At 34.1% G+C, this 12,753-nt stretch overlaps 1 non-coding gene across 1 annotated transcript; it reads right to left on the minus strand.

Moving 5' to 3' along the window:
- Nucleotides 1–9,599: 9,599 nt before the first annotated feature.
- On the minus strand, nt 9,600–9,705 carry LOC122098761. The gene has a single exon (XR_006145806.1). It is a non-coding gene; the product is annotated as a U6 spliceosomal RNA (small nuclear RNA).
- Nucleotides 9,706–12,753: the final 3,048 nt, after the last annotated feature.

The following is a 12,753-nucleotide window of genomic DNA, read 5'->3' on the forward strand; positions in this document are numbered from 1 at the left end:
AAAGAAACACATGATAGTCAATAGAGATGTAGAAATAGCTTTGAACAAGCTCTAATACCCCATTATGATTAAAAGGTCTAAGAACCTAGGAATGCATGGAACATTCCTCAATATTAAACTGAGTATGTATATGACAGAGATAATTAGCATTTACCTAAGGGTGGAAGCATGAAGACATTAACATGAGGAATGAGAAAAGGATATCCACTCTCTACTACTCTTCAATATTGTAGTGGACTTTCTTGCAAGAGCAATAGACAAGAGAAAAACATAAAGCAGATCAAAATAGGGTAGAAGTAAAACTATCCCTTTTTACAGATGAAATGACCCTATATTTAAAGGACCCTGTAGATTCCTCCCTAAAGTTAGTAAAGGTGATGCTAACCTTCAGCACTGTCGCAGGATATAAAAACTACAAGAATCAGTAGTTTTTCTGTTACCAACAATGGGAAGATCCACGCCGAAATCCAAAAACAACCTCATATGTACTAGCCTCAAAATCAAATCAAATCTAAACAAAACAAAACAACAACAACAAAACTAGGAATTATTCTTGAACTAAAATTGTGAAGGACCTGTATGTGAAAACTTAAAAAATATAAAAAGGGAAATTGAAGGAGATTCAAGGAAATAGAAAGTCGTTCATTATTTCTGGTTGGAAGAATTAACATTTTGAAAACTGCAATACTTCCCCTAAACAATTGGCAATGCAATACTCATCAAAATCCCAACAATATTCTTCAGTGTAGAAGAGAAAGCAATGCAACTATAATATGGAATTACAAAATTACAGATGAAACAGCATGCTTAGAAATGAATTCATTGGCCTATAGTCATCTTGCCCACACACACACACACACACACACACACACACACACACACATTCACACAATGGAATTATATTCACCCATCAGAAAGATTACTTTTCACTTTTCACCAGTGGTAAGAAAAATGAAAGGTTTGGGAAAATTATATTAAGAGAAAAGAGAAAGGAATGCAGACTCAGAGCAATATAGTTTTCATGGATTCATTCATTTATTGTAGCTAGAAGATGCATAAAAATCTATAAGTAAACAAGACAGATTCTACCTTGTCCGTTAGAATGGCCATTACTAAGAAAACTAAGAATAGCAAATGCTGGCATGGATGTAGCCAATTGGGAACTCCATTACACTGTTGGTGGGGAATTAAACATGTTCAACCACTGTGGAATGCAGTACGGAGTTTCGTGAAAAGAATAAATATAGATCTCCCTTAAGACCCAGTAATTCCCCTCATGGGCAGTAATCCAATAAATAACAAACAAGCTCACATGAAAGCTACCAGCATAACCATGTTCAGGGCTCAGGCCCAGAGTTCAAGGACTGGAAAAAAGTTACCACTCCTGGTATTTCTTTCCGCAAATATGAACCGTTTTATATAAGATACCAAATCAATCTATTTGCAGTAGCTAGATTAGGACTTAAATGTAATGGGTGATAAATGGCTCCTTTCTTGAATCTTAGGAAGAGATGAAGGTAGTCCATAAAGGGGAGATTTTTGGTTGTTGTTGTTTGAGGGGCTTGAAGTCTGGGCTTGGGCACTGTCCCTGAACTCTTCAACTCAAGCTGAGTGCTCTACCACTTAAGCGACAGTGCCACTTCTGGTTTTCTGGTGGTTAAATGGAAATAAGAGTCTCAGGGTCTTTCTTGCCCACGCTGGCTTTGAACCGTAGTCCTCAGATCTCAGTTTCCTAAGTAGCTAGGATTACAGCTGTGAGCAACTGCACCAGGTAAAAATGGGGGCTTTTTAGAAAAGAAAATCCACCTCTTCACCAGTGTCTAAATCTCAGATATTACTATTAGAACACTTCATCTTCACCTCATTTCATCAGACATTTGTAAATTTTCTCTTTTCCTTCATGTGGGAATACTGCAGTCAATTATCAACTCACCTGGGGGACTGGATCAATTGTATGATAATTCCTAGCACCTAATTTAAGAACTTTTACTTCAAAAGAAATGAAACCCTCATTTGGAATAATTGTTTTCTCTTTTTATTACAAATCTGTGCTTGATTACTTCCTAATGTGATATTGGACTTCCTAATAGAGTGAAGAAATTTTCTTTCTTTTCAACCTCTCCCACATGTGGTCAAATATTTAAGAATTCAAAGATTTGCACTGATAATTGATTAAGCTGACTTCTAAGAAAATGTGCATTTCTGGAATTTGGTCTTCTGTCTTGTTCTTACATACACAAGCTTTCTATGATTTATTTGTTCTACAAGGAATTCTACTTTCCAATCTTTGTGTGACCAATTTTAGTCTCTCTGATCAGTCTTTCTGTTCCTCTCTTTGGAGTCTCATTTGAGTCTACCTCATAAAAAATATATTAGTTATCAGCTAAATGACTCTCAGCTTCTGTTTTTTGCCTGATTTCATCTAGGCTGTGATAGCAACCCTGCCTGGCTGTGCTTAATGGAGTGTGTGTGTGTGTTTGTGTGTGTGTGTGTGTGTGTGTGTGTGTGTCTGTGTGTGTGTGTGTGTGTGTTGTTTTAGATGTCAAGGATTACTATTCAAGATAGTAGTTTCTCTGGGCCCCTGTGATCCCCTGGCCTAGAGTCAATTGGTTTTTCTCCTAAAGATACAAAGAACAACTGACTAAATTCCTGTTAATTGTCTCAAAATGAGGCAATCAGGCATCCTTGCAAAGGCATCAATAATGCTTTGTAACCACTTACAGAAGTCGTCTATCAAAATGGCTTTTCAAGGTTGACTGTGAAAAATGTTCATTTCCAAGTAGGCACCATAAAGTAGATCACATTCCTGGGATCAGACTTTTGGAAGGAAGCTTCCCCTTCCTTCCTTCTCTTATGATAGATCAAACCATAATATTCTTCAGTTGTGGCCAGCCTGGAGCACATATTCCCAAGAATATTCTGTAGTGTAAAACAGGACCAACTTTCAAAATAACGGTGTAAATACTTGTCTACTACAGACTGATTTATCTTGCTTTTATCTGTTGTTATTTTCATTACTTCGAACAGATGGATAATTTATATAGGGATTAGACAAAGGATTAATGGAATAAACATTCAGTTTACTTTCATAGATCCAATATAATACACTTAACCCGTAATGGACAAATAAATCCAACTCTAGAAACAATGTCATGAATATAAAATAAGTATATTCTGGCACACATACACCATCATCTACTCAAGAATTCAGTCTCTCTGTAAATATTTATTTGGTATGAAATAATAAAAATTTAATTAATGAATTTGACTTTTAAGTATTATCTGAAATAGTCCTCATGTATATAATTGTAAATAATTTTATAGATGTCACCTAGACAAGAATTTAACATGCATGCAGAAATCAAATTTCCTCAATTTAAGCTATATGAGAGGGGTCATACCCTCGTGTACTATGTGGTGTGAATTTTACCACAGTGATGAACCCTTCCAACTAATACCAAGAGTCATGTGCAATAATTTATTATTTGATGTTAAGATGAGTGCTAAGTGTAGAATACAATTTGAATTATTACATTAACTCACAGAAATGAAGCAATAATGATATGTTATTTGTTTAAATTCTAATGCTTCTCAATTTTACAATTCATTAAATATATTATTAAAATTATTTTCACTTTCTTCTTTTCTATAGCTGCTGAAATGAAAATTATATATTAAACATTCAATATTAAGAAATCAATAATAAGTAAACTATTATTAAAATGACATACTATTAAACTATGATTTGAATTATACTTCTAACAAATTGTGATGTAAGCAAGTCAATAGAATTAAGGGTGATCATTTTTAAACTTAGCAGCTTGTTATTTTTTTTATTTTTTTGGGGGGGTCCGATCGTGGGGCCTGAACTCTGGGCCTGGGTGCTGTGCCTCATCATTTCAGCTCAAGGCTAGTGCTCTACCACTTGAGACACAGTACTACTTCTGGCTTTTTTCTTTTTGCTTATGTGGTGCTGAGGAATCGAACCCAGGGCCTCAGGCATGCAAGGCAAGCACTCTACCACTGAGCCACCTTCCCAGCCCAGCAGCTTGTTATTTGTTTCCTAATTGTGTCATTTGTTATTCTTGGTCCAAGTCATCGCTTCATCTTAATTGTTTAGTTTTCTATTTTATCTCTATTGGTATGCTGATTGTGCATTTTGTTTTCCCTTTTTAATGATTGACATGAAGCTGAAAATCTGTATGCTAGTTTATTACTTGCTATGTTAATGTAAAATTACTGCTTTCCACAGCTGTTCTGCTCTATGATACTACAGTATTTCCCCCACTCTCATCTCCTGTATTGCTGCTCTCATATATTTTATTTTATTTTTATTTAAATTTTATTGTCAAGGTAATATACAGATAGGATATAGTTACATAAGTAAGGTAATTAATTTATTTCTTTTCTAAATTACCCCTATTTTTCTCCCTCTTCACTCCTAATGTCCTCCCCCAAGTTTACTTACAAAATATTTTCTTTTGAGTACTACTGTTGCATAGGTTCCCCCTTTGTCCTTTGTCTCACCATTTAGTTTTTTTTTTTCCTTTCCCTTCCCTAGTTCAGATCAACATATTGAAAATACCCAGGGTATCAAAATCCAATACAGTGACTACAGGGGATTAATCATAGGTGGGGAAAACACAAAAGGATAAAAAGAAATCACATAGTACATTAAGAACAACAATAACAAAGAATATGTCTTGGAGTTAATTTAACTTGGAATCACCTTATACGATCATATGTACATAGCTATTGAGCTATTCTGCTCATCTAATAAGATTAACCTTGATGTACACAATAATGCTCCCCTATTACCCAGTAATCCTACTTCTGGGCATATAACCAGGTAATCACAAACAAGGCCACAGTAAAGATACTACTATGTATCACAGTAATACTTACCAAAAATGACACACACACACACACACACACACACACATACACAAGCACACACTTACAGATAAACACACGTGGAAAAATATGCTTGCATCACAAAGAATGTGACCACCTCATTTGTAAGGAAATGGAAGATCTTTGAAAAAATCATATTAAGTGAAGTAAGCCAGACTTAAAGAAACATAGGTCCCATGGTTTCCCTTATTTGTATTAATTAGTTTACATCAAGGATAATCTCATGTATTTTAATTTGACATTTTGTTCTATGTTGAGTGTGCAACATTATTGCTATATTGTTTGTTATTATTTCTGAAAATAGGCAGGTATACTTAAAGAATTACATTCATCTCATCCATTATTGAAGGAAGAACAACTAAAAGAGTAACCACTACTAGGAAGAACAACTCCTACTTACTTAGCTTCATTCCTATGTAAGGCCAATGTTGTCCCCTGTATCCTCATGTTGTACACTACAAATCTATACCTGGTCATAATGTATATCTGGTATCTTATGCATTTTGAACTAAATGCCCCAGAAGTTCCACTTTGCTTTACTTTTAAAAAAAAATTCTGTCTTAATGTTTGAGGATTGTGTGTGTGTGTGTGTGTGTGTGTTTACAAAGATCAGAACATAACATTTTTCTTCATTTCGAATCCAACTTTCAGGTCATTGTAAGTTGTGGCTAATGGGAGAAGTCTCTTGTTTTTTTAAGGATGAAACAGAAAAAGATATTTGTGCATGTACCAGAGTTGCTTTATTAGTGTAGTTGAACACTGAACTTCGATTTATATCTTGGCTGTTGTTGTGAATAATGTGAATAACAATGAACTACAGATATATTACGAGTTACCCAGAGAGAAATAATCACATGATTGGTGGGTCAGATGGTATTTCAACTATGATTTCTTTAAAAAACTTCATACTACTTTCTACAAGGAGAATACTAACCTGTATTTTGACCAAGAGTGAAGAAAATTTCTTTTTCCTCACACTCTCACCAACATTATATCTTTTATATAAAAGGTAATAAAGGGCAAATTTTTACTCTCTTCAGTACCCCAGACTGGCTTAAGACTGAAATCCAACCTCCTAAATGCTTGGAATTACGAACCTTTACCACCACACCTGGTTCCTTTGATTTTTTTTTGATAAGAGTTATAATAGTTATAAAGTAGTATCATAGTAATTTTGAATTACATTTCTCTAATGACTTCTGCTCACAATGCATTAAGCCAGCACAAAAGTTATATTAAACACAACTGTGTAAACCCACTGGTGATATAGAGGGGTTTATGGAAAACATGTCTATTCAAACTTTTGTCCATTTTTAATCAAGTATCTTGTTAATCTCATTTTTAATCTCTCTATACAAAAATAATTAATTCAAGGTAGTAAAAAGGAAAAATTAAGCAACTCCTAACATTTTCAATAACTTGATATTGCTTAAATCATTTTCTGTTTATGCTTGAAACTATATAACAATTTAGTTAGGCCTTTTACATAGCTATATGTATTTCTTTTATTTTACATTGATTGCTCTTTCCAAAGCCTGCCTGTCTAATTTTGGTTTCTTTCGGTTTTAAGTAGTTCAGATTTCAAACTGAAGAATAAATGAAAGTAAGCAAACAAAAATACAGTTCCTCTCATCTGGTAATGCCTCTACAAGAATGAGAAAAGAGTTCATCATCCTAAGGACCCTTAATTCTTAAGATAATATTTGCTATAATGCTAATGTTATTACCATTTTAGTGTTTGGAAAAATTGTAATTAAAGGCACTAAGAGCATGGCCCAAGACACACAGTGAGGAAGGAAATGAGTCAAATTTCCAAAAGTCTTTCAGCAATACACAAAAGGTAAGTAAATTCTCTCCATTCTCTGGTACTCTCAATTCAATATTCTTATTGTCCAAGAAATAATAGCATAGCAATTATTTTCCATGGTGATTGTTTTCTGTTACATTTTGTCTTCAACACAGACTGTGTTTGTGACATTGGGTTATTATGCACAGAGCTAAGCTTATAAATTATGGTCCAAAGAGAGGCAAATTTCTTCTGTCCCATAGTTCCAGTATCTGTTTTACAAAGTACTAAATCTTTTAAATATCATCACTTACTGTATTTTAAGAATTCAAGAATGAAAAAAATCACATATAATCACTCCAAAATGCTTTAAAACTAGATGATAAAACAGGCCTCTGTGAAGTAAATTTTCTTCTACTTTTAAAATTATTCTGAAAGCCTTGTGCTGGTTTGTCATACCTGTAATCCTAACTACTCGAGTTACCTACTCAGGAGGCTAACATCTGTGCATAACATTTGGAAGCCAATCAGGACAAAATAAATTCATGAGATTATTTTCAAAAATTTTAATGAACTAGCAAAGTGCCAGGAATGGAGATGTAGCTTATATAGTAGCTCACCAATCTAGAGAGCAAGACGTAGCGAGATCTTGAGGCCCTGATTTCAAACTCTGAGCATACTAACACGCAGGAATTCACACACACTCACTTTTTCAAAATATCTTCATATCAGTGTTTTGCATTAATTTCTTTGTTAATTATAATATATGGGTAAAATAGGCAAAATAAACTCTTCCATCTCAAAACATTTTTATACTTTTTTTGTAAAAATACTGTACAAAGGGGTTACAGTAACATGAGCAAAGTAATAAGTACATTTCCTGTCAAGCTTTGTTACCTCCTCCTTTGTTTTTCCCCCACCATTCCTTCCCTTCCACCTCCACAAGTACACTCCTCACAACCCCAAGCCCCACCCAATGTCCCCAGCCTAAATTGTAAAGTTCGTTTTTCAAAATAATGTCTTGTGCATATATTGTTATACAATGGGTCAAACTGTATTCCTATTTAAGCATGTTGTTTTTTTCCCTTTCCCTCCCGAAATTAGAGAAGTGTATATACAAGATGCAGGTGCACCAACATCAAATAAAGTGAAAACGAGGGTTATACTGTTGGGGAGGAACGTATAAAAAACAAAAAAAAATCACGTTGTACATTATAAATATGTGAGAAACAACAGCAAGAAAGAAAAAAAATTGTGTCTCTATCTTGGGGGTCACTTAGCTTAACATCAACTTATTTAGTCATATACACAAAGCTTTTCAACATTTCTGCTTATCCCAGACATATACTAGTTATTGCAAATAAGGGATACCATGGGACCTATGTTTCTTTGGACTTGGCTTACATCAGTTAATATAATTTTTTCCAAGACTTTCCATTTCCTAACAAATTGGGCGATGCCATTCTTTCTGATGGAGGCATAGAATTAATATATAGACATATATATGTATATATATAGTATACGTGTGAGTGTGTGTTTGTACACACATATACACACAGAACATTTTCCTTTTTTGTTTTTTAGAGCAACTTAGTTTTTCACCTACATCATTTTTTCAAATGTTTTTATTGTGATTACATGGTTACATAAGTTCCCAAATTTCACAATATTGTGGGATAGTGATGCTTAGTTAAAGTCACAAACATATTCTAACTTTGATGGAGCAAATTGTCTATCATAGTCTACAACATTTATAAGTTCTATGAGCTTTGCAATAGAGTTATTTCTTTATATATATATATATATATATATATATATATATATATATATACTTCTTTTGTTTTGAAATATGTATATTTTTTGTTTTGTATAGCGTCAGCTATTCCCTCTTTCCCATTTGTTCCCTCCCTCCCTTCAGTGACATGGAGTTGCTTAGTTTATTTTGGTCAATGTCCAGTGCAGCTGATGGATCCCACTATTGTATGTTTTTCCCTGATTCTCTCTAGTCTTGTGTCGTCCTCTGGTTTCTCTTCAGTGTGCACATATGATCAGCAAAATGTGGTTATTTAGTAGTGATTCGACCAGATGAGTGGAAGTTCTTGGTTTCTTAAGTGTTGTTAATTTTTTCATATCACCTTACATTTTGGATTTAACATCCACTTATCATGCAGACCATGTGCCGTTCGTCTCTTTGCTTCTGGCTTACCTCGCTCAACAAGATTTCCTGTAGCTTGATTGATTTCCTTAATAATGCCATTATTTTGTCCTTTCTAATGGCTGGAAAATATTCCATTGTGGATAGTTACCACAGTTTTTGGATCTACTCATCTCTGGTGGTACATATGGTTTTTTTTCATATCCTGGCTATTGTGAACAGTGCTGCAATAAGCATGGAGGTGCATGTGTCCTTGAATATTAGTACCTGTTGTTCAGAATAGATGCCTAGAAGTGGTATGAATGGGCCATAAGGAAGGTCAATATTTAGCTTTCTGAGGACTCACCAGACTGATTTCCAAAGTGGTTGTGTAAGTGTACATTCTCTCTCTCTCTCTCTCTCTCTCTCTCTCTCTCACACACACACACACACACACACACATACACACAGAATGTTTTCTTGATCATTCTTCTACTGAGGGGAATCAGAGTTGGTTTCATATCTTAGCTATGGCAAATAATGCTACAATAAACATTGTTGTGGTGGTAGTTTTAGTATGGACTTGTTTCTGATCATTTAGGGGAATGCCCAAAAGTGGGATTGCTGTGTAATAGGGGAGCTCTTTGTGGAGTCTTTTGAGGAACCTGCAAACTGCTTTCCAAAGTGGATGAACAAGTTTACACTCCCACCAAGAATGCAGTAGGCTTCCCTTCTGGCCACATCCCTTCCAGCATCTGTTGTTGTAAAAGTATGGAACGATTCACTAATTTGCGTGTCATCCTTTTGCAGGGACTATGTTAATCTTCTCTGTATGTTCCAATTTTAGTGTATGTGCAGCCAAATTGAGCACAGAACATTATTGTATATATAAAGTGTAATTGATTTTCTTAAACTAGACAATTCAACAAAAAGTAAGTTCAAAAGAATTGTGAAATTTTAGAACCATTTATTTCTTACATAAGCACACATTTAAGAGTAAAGTCAAGATTGACATGGCAAAAACAAAATAATTCCAGGTATTTGTTGTTCATGAGATGTGTAGGAAGAGGAATTCAATTATTCTACACAAGGCACCTGTCATAGTGATCATTGCAGTAAATGTTAAGGTTTGTTAAAAGTTTTAATGATTTAAATATGTTTATTTTTGGGATTTGCTTATATATGATAAAATTAAGACTGTTTGGCAGGTCATAAAATTTTTTGATAAAGTATATAATATTTCTAGTAGCATGTACTAGTAAGTATGTACATTTCAGAGTTTATAGAAACTTTACTAATGAGAAGTTGCAAAGAATGTTTAAAGAAGCAGAGTGAAGAGTTAAGATTTAAAGTACACAGTTTCTGTTAAATCTTTAGGGCTCCCTTACGTTATATGTTAATGATGAACAAATAATTATAAAAGCCACATATAAATGATGAGATGAACTATAAATAGTAATCTTAGTGGGTAAATTTAAAGGCTACTCATAGCTTTACCCAGTTTTACATGTACAGGAATATGAGAAAATAATAAAATCTACTATGTACACTTCAAATACTGAAAACCCTGGTAATTGTTTTGTTTTTTATTTTAGTAATCATTAATATTTAATTATTTTTTTCTTCATAGCATTTTTTCCTTGTAATATAATAAAACATTTTGTGAGTCATCATTAAGAGGTACTTTGAGAATATTATTGGGATGGCCACACCATTTTTCATAGGTGCATGTGAATTTACAAAGAGCAAAACTAAAAACAAAATATTGATTAAAATTTTTATCAAGTAGAGTCTGAATCAGTAGTGTTGATAAATGTCCACACCTAAAATCTTAACCCTAGTCTGAAGTAGTGGTATTACAGAATTGAGGCCACAAAATTGAGAAACTGTGTTTTGTTTTGTTTTTGTTTTTTTTGCTTTGGTTTTGTTGGTTGTGGGGCTTGAACTCTGGGTCTTGGGTACTGTCCCTCAGTTCTTCAGCTCACGGCTAGTGTTACCACTTGAGCCACAGCACCACTTTCATTTTTTCTGCTTATGTCGTGCTAAGGAATGAAATTCAGGACCTCATTCATGCAAGTCAAGCACTCTACCACTGAGCCACCTTCCCAGCACCTGAGAAACTGTGATTTAAAAAATCATGTGAACAATATTTGCTTTCTCCTTTGGGTTATATAATGAAATATGTAAACATATTTTTATATTTTTGTGAATTGTCATACTTCTAAATTTATACTAACTGCAGCCAATTTATCCTTTTCAAAGAAATATTTCTGAGAGTTTGCTTCTGTGAAGACTGTTTTTGCATTTATAATTTCTTCTGAGTCATTTTTATTTTTTATCAAAATCACTTAATATTTTATGTTGATGAGTTATCATACATCAACTACCTTCAAATGTACATGTAGAGTCTCAATATAGCAATATGAATATTCTCATACAACTCGTTTATCTGTTACGCACTTTAAATATTATGATATTTTTCCCTTTCTTGCACTCTCTCATTTCTGCTCTTTCTCTTTCATGCTCTATGTCTGCTACTTAGATTTTCTGCTGGTCTACTATTATCCGTCATTATCCACTGGTTTTGTGGGGACATGATAGGGACCATCACTTACCCTTGCATTCTTTAAGAGTTATAATAGTGACGTGAAATTATTCTTTGCCATTCTAAATGGCAAAACAACAGATCTAGGAATTCCTTTTCACTTTAAGTACTATTATAAATTTTATCTCATATGAATCATTGAGACTGATAAGATACTTTTAGCCTGGGACCTAAAAGTTCTTTTTCTTCACAAGCAACCTTTTACTTTTATTACCAGTAAGTAACAAAAAAAAAGCTATCCTATGGAAAGTAGGCTGAAGTTGTTCACAGGGATGAAAAACAAGGTAATGGGGGAAGTAAGTACAAAGGATATCCCTCATATAGCACAGATCCTTAAGAGCAGTTTATGATGTATACTTTGTGATAAGCACAATGTGCTGGGAATTGTAGATTAAATCACTGAACACCTGATATTTATTTACATATGCATATATGCGTATATAGGCCCATATATGTACACATGAATGTTACTGTACACACAAATACATACATATGTACACACATGTACACATGCACAAATGGAGAAAGACACATAGATATAGCCAACAAAAGTTTCACTAGTTGTTGAATATGCCTTTGACAGAATGCTTGGTAACAAATGTGTTGAAGATATATTTGTCTCTAAGAGTTCTTTTACCACTCCTCTTATCTCTTACAACTGGTAGGTTTAGAGAGATTCGACTTGAAAAAAATGCAGTACAAGTGATAGCAAGTCACTCAGAAATCTAAATAAGTATAGGTCATATGGTGTCTCCCTGCTCCCCATGGAATGCTTGCTCTTGTAGTCACTCTCAACAGCCAAAGTAGTAGGATTATTAAGAATAAAGTTATAAGGCTTTAAATGGCATCCTTCCTTGGGCTCTTTTCCAACAGCCAGCATCAATTCTTAAGCAGATGAGTGACTCCCCAGAAGACGGGAGCACAGGTCAAAATTTAACTAACCCATATGAAAAGTTTAAAGTGAGAAATGCTGACTGAGGTCGTGCTGATGTCCTGGCCACTAAAATAAGAAACAAAGAAAGTTTTTTTATGTATTAAAATTTAAGAATAATTTGTAACCTGTCAATAAATGTGTAGAACACAATTATATCAACTAACAAAAGATGATGTGCATTTCATTTATGTGATTTTAGACTTGGAAAGTGTTTTTAAGTGTGTCTACACAAGTAGAATCAGCATGAAACAAGCCAGCATTTCTTCATTTAAGACACAAGGAAAGGATACAGGTTGTCCCATTGTAACAATGAGATTTGCAAGATACTATTAGAGGGAGGTGGACGGAGGTGTTGTGGATGTGTGAAGGTAAGGAATAGT

Source organism: Dipodomys spectabilis, unplaced genomic scaffold, assembly GCF_019054845.1.
Source record: "Dipodomys spectabilis isolate Male_0828 unplaced genomic scaffold, ASM1905484v1 ptg000491l, whole genome shotgun sequence".
NCBI lineage: Eukaryota > Metazoa > Chordata > Mammalia > Rodentia > Heteromyidae > Dipodomys > Dipodomys spectabilis.